We start from the raw sequence: 14,825 nt of genomic DNA, 5'->3' as shown, positions 1-14,825 counted from the left end.
TTCATATAGAAAGAAAGAAAATTCTAGATTCTTCTCTCATGTCATATGTAAAGATAAATCTGAGGTGGAGTGAGTACCTAAACATGTAAACAGCAAAGTACTCAAAATTTTAAAAGAAGTTTAATATCTTTATGAGCTTGTAGAGAGAGGATTTCTTAAGGCACAAAAAACACAAGCTGTAAAGAAAAGAAACTGATAGAACTATGTTAAAATTAAATTCATATGTTCAATAAAAGTTACTATAAATACAAAAAAACCCAGGAGAATATATCTGCAATGCATTTAACTCATAAAAAAATAATATACACAGTATAGAAAGAATTCTTTTTTTTTTTTTTTTTTTTTAAAGCTTTGGGGAGCCTGAGTGGTTCAGTCAAGTGTCCAACTCCTGGTTTTGGCTCAGGTCATGATCTAATGGTTCATGAGACCAAGCCCTGCACTGGACTCTGCACTCACAGTACAGAGCCTGCTTGGGATTCTCTCTCCCCCCTTTCTCTCTTCCCCTCCTCTGCTAATGCTTACTCTGTCTCTTGCTCGAAATAAATAAGTGAACTTAAAAAAAAAGGATATATAATTATAATATAAACTAGGTACAAAATTGAATATTAATTTGAATAAGGAAAAAATCACAACTATAATTTTTTTTTAAAGCTGACAAATACCATAAACAAAATCCAAAAAACCAATGTTATTAACTATTTGACACCTCTCTATATTAACATTCTCTTTGGGGCAACTGGATGGTTTAGTTGGTTAAGCAACTCAGGTAAGCTCAGGTCATGATTCATGGTTTGTGGGTTTGAGTCTCACATCAGGTTCTGGGCTGACAGCTCAGAGCCTGGAGCCTGCCTTGGATTCTGTGTCTCCCTCTCTGTCCCTCCCTTGCTTGTGCACTTGTGCTCTTTCTCTCTCTCTCAAAAATAAGTAAACTTAAAAAAATTTTTAAAAACACCATTCTCTTTGACTCCAATTTTTTAATCCTTTTTTTAATATTAAGTATAAAAAGACAATTTGATCTTTTCTCTAGCATGGCTGGTCAGCAAATTAAAGCAAAAGGAAGAGATACTTTAGAAAAGATTCTTTAAGCATCACAACTCTGTAACTTCTGTCTTGCATAGCAGAGTGGCCAACTGACCTCTCTAGGCAGGGCTTCTGGGGCAGCCTGGACCACAGCCCCTTAGCAAGAAGCAGATTCTTCTCTCAGGATTGAATATGATGAGATGAGAGTCAGGGGCAGAACATCTCTGGCAGCTGGGAGTTGTGAGGCTATGGAGGTAGTTCTGTCAGCCCCAGGGCCATGCACCTCAGGCTTGGGTGTTGCTCCGGACTTCTAGCCTGTTGTGGGAGCTACTTCTTGGACAATGACCCTGACAACTTCTGGGCCTCGGAGGAAACAATGGGAGCAAGTGTCCCTAAACTAAGATTCTTTAGTTTCAGGATAAATTGGCTTCTGCCTACTGTAGGGGAGGAAAAATTTTCCTCAACCCTTTTAGGGTCCATGACTTGGTCTGAAAAATTAAACTAAGATTAGTAAGAGAAAAGCAGACAAATTTATTTAATATAAATTTTATGAGACACAGAAGCCTTCATTAAAAAAAATGAAGACCTAAAGAAATGGTTAAACCTGAGTATTTTTATGCTACTTTTGATGAAGAGTGAAAAGTTGTGGAAAGATGTGATACAACAGAGGTGAGCCAAGTGGGGCAAACTGGAAAAACTTAGCAAGCATGATGGGTCAGATTCCTCTCTGTGTCCCTTCTCTTTGGAAATAAAGGTGCTCCTTTCCTCTGGATAAAGGGAGGACACCTCTCACAGGTGGGTTTTATGACCTGCTTCAGGGGAAGGTTAGAAAGTCCTTCCTGCTCATGCCATTTCTCAAATTCCTTCAGTTTGACATGTTTAGTATGTCAAAATGCTGTATTTTAGGATAGTGTGTCCTGAACTCTGTCATTACACATTTACCAAAAAGTTAAAAACATGTTAGGGGTTAAAAATTCAGGACAGTGAATACCATAGGAATAAGAGAGGGAAGATGGGATTGGGATAGGGTAACGGAAGGTTTCAATCATATTTGAACTTAAAAACTTGAATTCATGGGGCATCTGGGTGGCTCAGTCAGTTAAGCCTCTGATTTGGGCCCTGTGCATGATCTCATGGTTTTTGAGTTGGAGTCCCACATGGCACCCTGCACCAACAGGGTGGAGCCTGATTCAGATCTTCTGTCTCTCTCTCTCTCTCTCTCTCTGCCCCTTCCCCACTCATGTGTTCTTTCTCGTGTGTACTTTCTCTTTCTCCCTCTCAAAAGTAAATAAACACTTGGGGCACCTGGGTGGCTTAGTCGTTTAAGTGTCTGACTTTCGCTTAGGTCATGATCTTGCGGTTCGTGGGTTCGAGCCCCGCGTCGGGCTCTGTGCTGACTGCCAGCTCAGAGCCTGGAGCCTGTCTCAGAGTCTGTGACTCCCTCTCTCTCTGACCCTCCCCTGCTCTTTCTTTCTCTCTCTCTCTCCTAGAAATAAATAAAACATTAAAAAAATTTTTTTAAAAAGTAAATAAACACTTAAAAAAACTTGAATTCAAATAGGTGAGATATTAAGACCTATTATGGGGGTGTTTTTGTACTATTTTTTTTTCTTTGCTGGGTGTTTGAAAATATTTTATTTTATTTTATACACACAGACACCCCATCCTCCCTAAAACACTAACCATTGGGGTTGTAACTGGCAGTGCCTTCTGTCTGCTCAAATAATTTCAAAAAGTTGTATCTGAAAAAAAAGGACTGTTTACAAATCACAAATCTTTAAATTTGGTCATGCTGATTCTCCAGTTCTTTGTTGGTTATAGTTTCTCCATTTTATTATGCAACCAAGAACTGTATTTTATTGTCTTTATGAATAGTTGCTTCTTTAGTGACAAGCTCTATACATATGCTGAGTAATTACATTCAAATCGTAAACTTTTTGCTTGCCCAGGATTTATGGACTAATTAGTATATGAATTTCTTAAGAACAATAACTTATACCCCATACTGTATAGCATTTCTGTAACCAAGCCATTTCTCTAAGAAAGTGCTAAGCTCCTTGGAGTTCCTGCTGAAGATCTGAGCCTTCAGTACGCTGTCTGGGCTTCCTTCAGTAATGCCACCCCCAGCGGGGGACAGCACAATTTCTGAGGAGGGGTGTGTGTCTGTTTACTTAGACCATAACATCCACTCTTTAAAGCAAGATTTACAAGTGAACACGTAAATATTTTAGCAGTTGGTTCAGAAAAATGAGTGCAAATTGTGGATAATACAGTGAATACATTAACAGCTTAGGATATTTAATACATTTTTAACAAAGTATAAATTATGCAAAATGCAAATTTTAGCAGCAATTAAGAGCGTTCACTGTATTTACCTTAGGAGGTTTTTGAAATCCTTTAGCAGAAAACGTTCACCAAGTTTCCATTACCTTCTCGCAGGGAACTACTTTCGATACTACTTCACAGCAGCTCGGGAGAGGGTGAAATTTCAAATGCAGAACAATTGCTCTGTTTTAAAGCTCAGGCCAGCCCCTAAAATTGTGCTTTAGTAAAATCTATCTAACTAAAATTAATCTGCTTGGTCACTCCTTTTGTCCACCCATGCCTCCTGCCCCAAACAACCCATTGTAGATCTCCAGGCATTACAGCCCTAAGAGTGCAATGTGACCTTGTGTGTGTGAGAATCCACCTTCTCCCAGGCCGACAGCTTGGCTGTGTTTTGGGAAGGACGTATATGATTGTGTTTAGAGAGTGTTGGACATAATATTATGTCAGAAATATTATACAGGAAAAACATACATGTACATGTGCACACATGTGTGTGTGAGCGCACACACATTTTTCCCATACCCTGCAGTTGTAGAACAATTTGCAGTTAGAGCAAAATCTTTCCTCTTCACATTTAATATTTGGAAATGCTTGAGGTTTGAGGAAAACATTTTCATTAAGCGTTTGATGTTGTGGAAGAGCTCCAGGCAGTAGAAGGCTGCGTTGGTTCACATTTCGGGAGCTCCTCGGGACTTGGGAAGAGGAGCTAATGAAATGTTTCCCTGTTTAAAGTCACTTACAAGAAAATGAATCTTCTAAAATCTAAGGTATTCCACTTTAAAGTGGACAGCAATATTAAACACTACCCAAAAGCCATGACATTCTGAGGGGAGAAGAGACCTAACATCTGCTTGGAGGAACTCACGTGCTTATAATCTTCAACCCAATACTGATAAATGGGGTTGCTGAGTCAGATTACTAGAATTTATTCATAAGTTCAGAGACTGAAGAAACCTAGCTTTCCTGTGTGAGCTAGCAATATTAAGATGAAAATGAAAAGATTTTTAGTCTTCTGATACTAGCCAGTTAGGTCATATCTAGCTACCTATCTACCTATATACATTCAATCAGTATTTACTAACTGCATATCAAGATACAGGTGTTATTAGAGCCCCTCCCTGTTCCCCTGCCCCCCCCCAGACATACAAACATGAACCAGTTACAGACTTTGCCCTCCAGAAGATCAAAGTTTAACATAAAAATGTATTTTCGAGGGAGTAATAATTCAAGGATAACGGGTCTACTCTGGATTTCGTTTATTGCCTTCTAAATAACTGCAATAGTTGTATATAGAAATTTTGTTTCTTGTCCACACAATTTTGAATTTTCCTGGTTTGAAGGTCTAGGTACCCAAAAAAGGGATACTTCCACCAGGGGATGCAACAATGTTTCCACTGAGTTAGAAGATGAGAGTGCCGCTTGGCATTCTGGACTCCTTCTGCCACTGAACCATCAGGCAAACAAAGAGATGACGCCACTGGATGGACTGATCCTGATTATCAAGGAATTGGGGCTACATAATGGGGACAAAGAGGACTGTCTGGAACCCAGGATATTCTTTGGGAACCTCGCACTACTTCCAGGTCCAAAAGTAGAAGTTAATGGAAAACAACAGTAAATAGAAATATGAAGAACCAGGGAAGACTCAGACCTTTCAGGAATGAAGTTTGGGTTACCTTCTGTGTAAAGAATCTCCACACGTTGAGATCTTGACTGAGAGACCACAGAGTAAGAAATAAGAAAATTATTAGCATCAACTGTATCTTTATGACCATTTCATTTACTGTAACAAGGACTACAGCAGCTATACATATTTTCTTCTTGCTTTTTTTTGGTTCCTGTCAGCATCGCCACAGCAACTGATCTTTACCCTGGCAGGGATGGCTGATTCCAATAATTGCAGTTAGTTCCATTTTGCAGTGTCCCACGCTACCAGAATCAGCCTAACTGTATTCCCTCAGATAGCAGCACCAGCTGGATGGTGACCCTTCTCAAAGGTCTGGGTTTCAGCTCTTTGAGGCCCTTCCTCCAAGCCTAACAATCACAACATCTTCTCTTTGCTCCTCAAGCTTGAGGAGTGGTAGCTGCTTCCTATAATTTTTATCTTGGGGGTATTGCAGTACCTCCCTTTTGCCTTTTCTGTTCTCTAGTGTTCGGGGTTTTGTTTTTGAAAGAGAGAGAAAGTGAGAGCAAGTGAGCATGGGCACATGAGTGGGGAGAGGCAGAGAGAGAGAGAGAGAGAAGGGAGAGAGGGAGAGAAAGTGAGAGAGAGAGTGCATGGGCACACGAGTTGGGGAGAGATAGAGAGAGAGAGGAGAGAGAATCCTAAGCAGGCTCCATGCTCACCAAGGAGCCTTACGTGGGGCTTGATCTTACCACAGTGAGGTCATGACCTGAGCTGAAATCAAGGGTTGGATGCTTAACCAACTGAGCCACCTCCGTGCCCATTCAGTTCTCTAATGTTGGTTAACAACTAGAGTTGTTAAATTCTTTCTCTTAAACTAATTGACATGATTCCTGTTTAATGACTGGATCATGACTGATACAATGAATACTGTTGTCTTCCCTAAGTCCATTCCACCCCTTCCATGACACATAGCATTCATTATTTGGGAGAGATTGAGCCCATCCCAGATCCAGGGATGGGTCCTAATGGTCTAAATCAGAGTAACCCCATTCCCTTCCTTACTGTAACTGGTGCATACAACCAAGGCCCCAGCCAATTAGTCTACAGCATTCCTCTGGCCACAGGAATTGGTTAGGATCTGGTAGTCCAAATTCTGCAACATGGAGGCTCTATTGCTACAGGAATAGAGTTTTATTTAGATGTAAAGTCAACAACTGCTGTTAGCCTTTTTGCCATCTTTATTTTTTTAATTTTTTTAATGTTTTATTTATTTCTAGGAGAGAGAGAGAGACAGCGTGAGCAGAGGAGGGTCAGAGAGAGAGGGAGTCACAGACTGAAACAGGCTCCAGGCTCTGAGCTGGCAGTCAGCACAGAGCCGGACGCGGGGCTCGAACCCACGAACCGCGAGATCATGACCTAAGCGAAAGTCAGACGCTTAACCGACTAAGCCACCCAGGCGCCCCAGCCTTTTTGCCATCTTAAGAGGAACCAAACGGAGGGTGAAATTAACCCATGCAGGATGGCAGAGTTAAGGGAACTGCAAAGAACAGAACCTGAAATCCTGACCAAGTCATATCTTATGTACTCAGGACATTTCAATTAAGGGAGCCAGCAAATCCTCTTTATCATTATAGCTAGTTTGAGTTAAATGTGCAATTACTTGCCAGCAAAAGCCTTCCAGTGAAGTCATCTTGTAATTAAACATGTGTAATTATAAAGGACTGTGCAGACTTATAAGATGCAGTTTTATATAGGGGCGCCTGGGTGGCTCAGTCAGCTAAGCGTCCGACTTTACCTCAGGTCATGATCTCACAGTTCATGGGTTTGAGCCCCGCATTGGGCTCTGTGCTGACAGCTCAGAGCCTGAAGCCCATCTTCAGATTCTGTGTCTCCCTCTCTCTCTGACCCTCCCCTGCTCATACTGTCTCTATCTCTCTCTCTCAAAAATAAATAAAACATTAAAAAAAAAGATGCAGTTTTATATATGTGCATTAGCCACTCATGGGGAATATAACCCATATGAAGTGAATATGGTAAAATATTAGAGAGAAGTTAAGTCCTTCACCTTTGACTTCTTAAGCCTGAATTATCATTTACAGCCAGTCTCTCCTCTACACCTTAAAAATACCATAAACCTTCATCTGAATAGGAAAACGTTTTCTAAATCTATTCTTTTGGTTAGAAGGACATAGGAAGTTGTTTATTTTTTCATTTTTTAGTTGGTATTTCTAATATCCTGTGGATATGAATTCAGATCCATTAGAGCACATACAAGTTCAAATCACTCACAATGTAGAAAGTAACTTAACTTCCATCAGCTTTGCCTTCAGCTCTTTATGTTAGCATATGGATAGGCCAGCAGGAGGAAAAGACCTGTGGACAGTCTGTTTTTATTTTTAGAAACCTGAGGTCTTGAAACTGTCTCAGGGCCTCCCTCTGCCTTCTTTCATCGGTTAAACATTGTTAAAGCCTCAGCCTCTTGCCTTTTGACTTTTAGTAAGAAGCACAGACACAGATAATAAAAACTGCCTCTCACATTTGCATAGTGTTTGAGTTTTTAAAATCCTTCATACAGATAATTTAATTTGGATACCCAGCCCTCTGGGAAGTCGACAGAGGAGTTACACCACTTTGTTGACACCAAGGGCCAGGGTTGTGACAGACTTTTCCTTCTGTCCCTAGCCCAGCCTAGCAAAGTGACAGTGATGTAATTCTAGGTGATCAGGAAATGGTGGCTAGTGAATGATAATGAAAGACAAGAGAGTTTTGGCAGAATGTTTTTCCTTAAAACATTCCCAGGATTGTAGAGCCAGGGCCAGAACCCAGGCCCTCTGGCTCTAGTTCTCTGCCCTTTTTCTAGGTGCAGCTGTGGTTAGAGCATAGGTCAACTATGAAGGGAGGATCTAAAGGCCTAGAAGGTGCCTGGGGGAAGAGAGAAGTTCCCCAGAGCTGGGGGCTGGTGAGGGACATGTTCCCACAGAGGAAGGCTGGCAGTTGACCACCTAACCAAGCCTTCCTAAATTGACTCTTTTTCTGACAAAGCTGACTGTACAAACATTTCTTCTTCCAGCTACCTTGTTCCACATGTGGGGTGCTCTTATAAAAGGTTAGGAGGACACCAGGCCTCTGTGGTTTTCACATATTAGCCTACAGAACTGGCTATGGGTATTTAATGTTTTTTTAATGTTTATTTTTGAGGGGGGCAGAGAGAATGTGAGCGGGGTAAGGGCAGAGAGACAGGGAGACAGAATCTGAAGCAGGATCCAGGCTCTGAGCTGTCAGCACAGAACTGATGTGGGACTTGAATCCAACCAACCATAAGATCATGACTTGAGCCGAAGTTGGACACTTAACTGACTGAGCCACACAGGCCCCCCCGGCTGTGGGTATTTTTTTTAAAAGGAACCACAAAGGAAAGGGAAGTCACAAAATAAAAGTGATTTGGAGATTAAACAAAACAAAACAAAATAACATGAATCCTGCCTACAACTAATCCTGCCTCAGGAGGAAGTCAAAAGAGCACTGTACAGGGATTCTGGAAGCCTGGGGCCATCTAGGACTCTCACACTGATTGCCTTACATCTTGAGCAAGCTGATAAGTCTTTGGAGTCTTCATTTCCTTTTGCAAATTAAAAGGTTGAACTATTCATAGATCTCTAAAGATCCTCCTAGGCATAAGGTTCTAGGAGGTGACAGGCATGGTAGGAAGGGGTTTTCTTTCAAACCTTGCCCCTGACGCTTGCATTGTGTTAAACCTTCTTTCTTTTAAAAAAATAATGTGGCTCTTTTGTCTGGGCTGCTGACATCAGATTGAGGAAGACTCAGAAACTTGGGGGCCACGTGAGCCACAGCCACGTTGGCCAGCCCCAGAAGCACCCAGGAGGCCGAGGTAATGCTGGCGGCACTGCCACAGGATGAACTTGGACAGATATCACCCAGAAAAAGTTGGTAGGAGGCATCACCACTTAAACAGGAACCAGGGCTTCTGCCCAACTGCCAACCTGATAAACAGGATGAGCAGACACGGGCAAATGCTGCCCCGAAGGACACCAGAGCTGCTCCTATCACTGACGTGCTGCGATCAGACTGCTGCAAAGTTCTGGGGAAGGGAAAGCTCCCAAAACAACCTGTCATCATAAAGACCAAATTCTTCAGTGGAAGAGCTGGGAAGAAGATTAAGGGTGTGTTTGGGGGCCTGTGTCCTTCCTGGTAGCTTGAAGCCACATGGAGGGTAGTTCATTAACACTAACAAGTGCTTAAAAAAAACCTGTGTATTCTTCAATTATTAAAGTATAATGTATAGACTATAGAAAATGTAGAACACATAGGTAAGAATATTAAGGTAGAAAATAAGGACCGCTCACAATTTTGTCACCCAGAGATAATTGACTATTTTAAGCTCTTTCTTTCTATAATGCAAGCTATAATAACCCTTGGGCCAGGCCTGTGGGTTTTTTGTATGACCCATGAGCTGAGAATGGTTTTAACATTTTTAAAGGGTTGAAAACAATCAGAAGAGTAATATTTTGTAGCACATGAATATTATGTGAAATTAAAATTTCAGCATGCTTAAATAAAGTTTTATTGGAACACAGCCATGATTATTTGTCTATTCACTGTCTATGGCTTTTACCTTACAATAGCAGAGCTGAGCGAGAGACCTTATGACCCACAAAGCCTAAAATATTTACTATCTGGTTCTTTACAGAAAATATGTAGCTGTCTGTAAATATACATAAAAAATTATAGGTCTTATATTCTATTTTTTTCTTTTAACCTTTAAATACAAACACTTGCTGGTAACTGTAAATATTCTTTGTAAACATGGTTTTAACAGTTCCTTAATATTATATAATGTAAGATGTACTATAATTTAAGCACCCTTCTTTTGTTGGACATTTGGTTTATTAAAATTTCTCACTTATGGCTAAAATGAACAAATCAGAGAACTCTAGATGCTGGCGAGGATGTGGAGAAACGGGAACCCTCCTACACTGTTGGTGGGAATGTAAACTGGTACAGCCCCTCTGGAAAACAGTGTGGAGGTTCCTCAGGAAACTAACAATAGAACTCCCCTAGGACCCAGCAATAGCACTGCTAGGAATTTACCCAAGGGATACAGGAGTGCTGATGCATAGAAGCACATGGACCCCAATGTTCATAGCAGCACTCTCCACAATAGCTAAAACATGGAAAGAGACTAAGTGTCCATCATCGGACGAATGGATCAAAAAGATGTGGTTTATCTACACCATGGAATACTACATGGCAATGAGAAACAATGAAATCTGCCCATGTGTAGCAACATGGATGGACCTTGAGGGTGTTATGCTGAGCGAAATAAGTCAGGCAGAGAAGGACAAATATCATATGTTTGCACATATAGGAGGATTAGGAGGAACTTGACGGAGGAACAAGGGGGAGAAGAAGGGGGGAAATGGTGGGGGAGAGGGAGAGAGGCAAACCATGAGAGACTCTTGAATGCTGACAAAAACTGAGGACTGATGGATGTGGGGGGGAAGGGGGATGGGCATGGAGGAGGGCACTTGTGGGGATGAGCATTGGGTGTTATGTGGAAACTAATTTGACAATAAACTATTTGTGAAAAAAAAAATTCTCACTTATAATTGCCACAAACATCCTTAGGCATAAATATTTGACTATATCTCTGATTATTTCCTAAAATTAGCTTCCTAGAAGTGAGATGACTAACATAAAGTATATGAACAGTTATAGATACTTTTAAAATGTGCCAATGTACATACCCATTACTCTCGGTGACGGCAAGTACTTATTTCCCTGCACCCTTCTGAGTAGTCATCTTTAGAGCAGAGAAGGGGGAGAGAGGATGGCAGAAGTCGGGGGAGAGCGAGGGAGGGAGATTAAGACTGAGATGGAGATTGATGTCAAGTCCAGGGTTATCTTTCTCTATGAGCTTATTTCTACTTGACTGAAATGAGGGTAAGAGTTCTAGGACTAAAAGTTGTGTTTTGCAGCGGAAAAAAGATGTGAAGGCACTTTGTAAACTGTTAAAGCACACTCACCATCTCATAATTATTATCGTGATCCTATGAAAGCTATATATATGAACCAGGCAGTTATTCACCCTGAGGGGAAAACCCCAACTCACCATAACTATCCTTTTTACAGAAGAATCGGGTCTTAACTTTACAAAGAGTATTTCATCCCTGTGTTACATACTTAAAATTAGATCCATGTGTTTCTTTTAATTAGTATTTGATACAGTATTAATATTCTTATTTATCTTCTGCATGCCATATGGATTAAATTCTCATTACCTTTGATCTTAATACTTTTAAAATATGTAAATCAGCAGACACTCTCTTTAAAGCAGTGTTTGCATCCCTGTCTATTATTGCCTTGGGCAAAAGCAAAGTATCTGCATTGCAAAAAAATCCCCAAATTGTGTCAAAATCCTGAAAACGATATATTACACTGGTCAATCTCAATAAATTAAATAGTAGCCAATTGAAAATGAAGCCAATTAGAATTAAATATTGCTTAAACCTGATGAAGGTTAATGAGAGCCCACCATGCGTGCATATCATCAAGATGGTCACATTTCAGAACAAAACTAGTTAAGGCTTTGCAATTTACTTACCTTCAGCAAATAGTACACAATAAGGTTTTTCTGATTAACAAATACATGCATACTATATTAAGTGCTTCAGTGTTCTGAAGCAGCATAGGGTGAAAGTCTTTTTGTTTGTTTTGAGCTGTAGCAAGTCATTTCACTTTCTTAGTCCTTAGTTTCTTCCACTATACAATGGGGTGATTGGCTGGTGAATTCTAAGGCTCATTCTAGCTCTAAGCACTAATAAGAAACAATTACAAGGCAGTTATTGAACACATTTTAAAGGAACTCTAAACTTAACTGGAACTATAGTTACTAATTAACTCAAGAAAAACTGGAGAGGGAAAAGGACAACTATCATTGATTGATGGAAATTAATCTTTTTTTTTTTTTTAAATGCTTTATTTATTTCTAGGAGAGAGAGAGAGAGAGCGAGAGAGAGAGCATGAGCAGAGGAGGGTCAGAGAGAGAGGGAGTCACAGATTGAAACAGGATTCAGGCTCCGAGCCGGCAGTCAGCACAGAGCCCGACACGGGGCTTGAACCCACGAACCGCGAGATCATGACCTAAGCGAAAGTCGGACACCCAACCGACTAAGCCACCCAGGCGCCCCTGATGGAAATTAATCTTAAACAGGGCCATCTGTATATGCATTCATGAGCACAGACTTGTTTTCCCTTTTTTTTTTAAACATTTTAAAAATGTTTTATTTATTTCTGAGAGAGAGAGTGTGAGCAGGGGAGGGTCAGAGAGAGAGGGAAACAGAATCCGAAGGAGGCTCCAGGCTCTGAGCTAGCTGTCAGCACAGAGCCTAACGCGGGGCTCGAACCCATGAACCATGAGATCATGACCTGAGCTGAAGTCAGATGCCTAACTGACTGAGCCACCCAGTCACCCTTGCTTTCTCTTTTCTTAAAAAAGCTATATTGTGAAACATATATTGGTATTTTCTTCTCACCTCTTAATTTGAAATACTTTTTAGCTTATGCTGGGATAGTCATTCCCTCCCTTAGAGCTTATTCAATTAATGATACAAAATATTTTTAGAATTTTTTGTCAATTGTAGGTCTATAACTGCATGCCACTAAATGCCAGAAACAATGCCTGCTTATTTGCAAGGTTAATAGCCTTTTGTCATCTGTTCATTTTACTTTAAAAAAAAAAAAAAAAACAGATTCCCAGACTTATAATGGAATTGACAGCCCTCGCGGACTGTAGGAAGACTTATGTCCTTAAGCCCAGATGTAGCTCTTTCTGGAAGAACACAATCACGTGTTTATTTTTAATTAATCACCTTGGTTGCCACTCTATAGTTTCTGTACTTTGACAAGCTTCCCACATCCCACTAGTTATTAAATAGTGCAGTTTCTCAATTCAGGTAAACTTTGCTGGTACAACATAGTCTATGTACATACAGTATCTCCTAGAAGCAGTTCAATCTCCAGGGTAAGAGATATCTTCTATAGAGAGTGCTTCTGCTTTAGAGAGCTTACAATCTAACTTAGAAAATCTAAACCTTTTACTTGAGCCCCATTCCTGACTAGTAAAACACATAGAGACCAACTGTGCAAGGCACCGTTGGAAGATCAAATATGAAAGATCAGAATTTATAGGGAAAATTACTAAGGAATAAAAAAGGGCCAGAAATATCCAGAGGAAAACCAGCCATGACATGAATTATTTCTCATAAGAGACCCGCCTAGAAAAATGACTACCAGGCATAGATTCACAACACATATTACATTGATTCTTTCCCCAATTACGCCATAAATGTTTATAGATATTTATGTTTGTTGAAATTACTTCAAGAAGTGTATCACCCAGTGGGATGGTCTGCCATGTTGTACCAAGGGTACACCCCATGTAACAGGTGCTAACCTTGGCCATGAGGGTGGGGCTCTGCTGTTCGTGGGTAGAGGAAGTGCCAACCTTTGATGGCCGCTTCTCCCTCTCCACCACCTGACTACCAATGTTTCAATTCCAAACCACAAGACTGACCCTTGTTTTCACACTTACTCCTCTAGCATCATTTTATCAGAATCTTCAGCTGCCATTGAGACTCACTGCCTTAAAAACTTGCTGAAAGGGCACCACTTCTCTATAATGTGTTCAGGGAGAGCATAAGCCAAAACCAAAGATGTTTCATGCCAGATTCCAACCTCCCCTCGTCCCACCACACACCAGTTACCAGGCCTTGCACACTCCACTTTTATCCTCCCTGTGGGAGTCACTCCACCTATCTCACTGCTTTAATTCAGGCCTTCTCAACTCTTGCCGGAACCACAGCGACTGCCTCTCTGCTCGTGTCATCTCCAGTTTTGCTCCATCCTATGTATTTCCCACATGGCAGCCTGAGACAATTTTCTTTTCTTTTCTTTTCTTTTTTTTTTACAAATAGTTTATTGTCAAATTAGTTTCCACATAACACTCAGTGCTCATCCCCACAAGTGCCCTCCTCCATGCCCATCCCTCCTCCCCCCCACATCCATCAGTCCTCAGTTTTTGTCAGCATTCAAGAGTCTCTCATGGTCTGCCTCTCTCCCTTTCCCCCACCATTTCCCCCCTTCTTCTCCCCCTTGTCCCTCCATCAAGTTCCTCCTAATCCTCCTATACGTGCACACATATGATATTTGTCCTTCTCTGCCTGACTTATTTCGCTCAGCTTAACACCCTCAAGGTCCATCCATGTTGCTACACATGGCCAGATTTCATTCTTTCTCATTGCCATGTAGTATTCCATGATATAGATAAACCACATCTTCTTGATCCATTCATCTGTTGATGGACACTTAGGCTCTTTCCATGTTTTAGCTATTGTGGAGAGTGCTGCTATGAACATTGGGGTACATGTGCTCCTATGCCTCAGCATTTCTGTATCCCTTGGGTAAATTCCTAGCAGTGCTATTGCTGGGTCCTAGGGGAGTTCTATTGTTAGTTTCCTGAGGAACCTCCACACTGTTTTCCAGAGGGGCTGTACCAGTTTACATTCCCACCAACAGTGTAGGAGGGTGCCCGTTTCTCCACATCCTCGCCAGCATCTAGAGTTCTCTGATTTGCTCATTTTAGCCACTCTGACTGGCGTGAGGTGGTATCTCAGTGTGGTTTTGATTTGTATTTCCCTGATGAGGAGGGATTCTGAGCATCGTTTCATGTGTCTGTTGGCCATCTGGATGTCCTCTTTGGAGAAGTGTCTGTTCATGTCTTCTGCCCATTTCTTCACTGGGTTGTTTGTTCTTCGGGCGTGTAGTTTGGTGA

The 14,825-nt window shown here is 41.1% G+C and overlaps 1 protein-coding gene and 1 pseudogene across 1 annotated transcript in view; one reads left to right on the top strand and one right to left on the bottom strand.

The window, feature by feature from the left end:
• LOC120222591 (myosin-IIIb-like) overlaps nucleotides 1-14,825 on the bottom strand; it is a 146,397-nt gene that overhangs the window by 51,463 nt on the left and 80,109 nt on the right. The window lies entirely within an intron of this gene.
• Nucleotides 4,817-9,188, top strand: LOC120222589 (annotated as a pseudogene).

Source organism: Hyaena hyaena, unplaced genomic scaffold, assembly GCF_003009895.1.
Source record: "Hyaena hyaena isolate Hyena2069 unplaced genomic scaffold, ASM300989v1 scaffold_894, whole genome shotgun sequence".
Lineage (NCBI taxonomy): Eukaryota > Metazoa > Chordata > Mammalia > Carnivora > Hyaenidae > Hyaena > Hyaena hyaena.
This window is presented reverse-complemented; position numbering and strand designations above follow the sequence as displayed.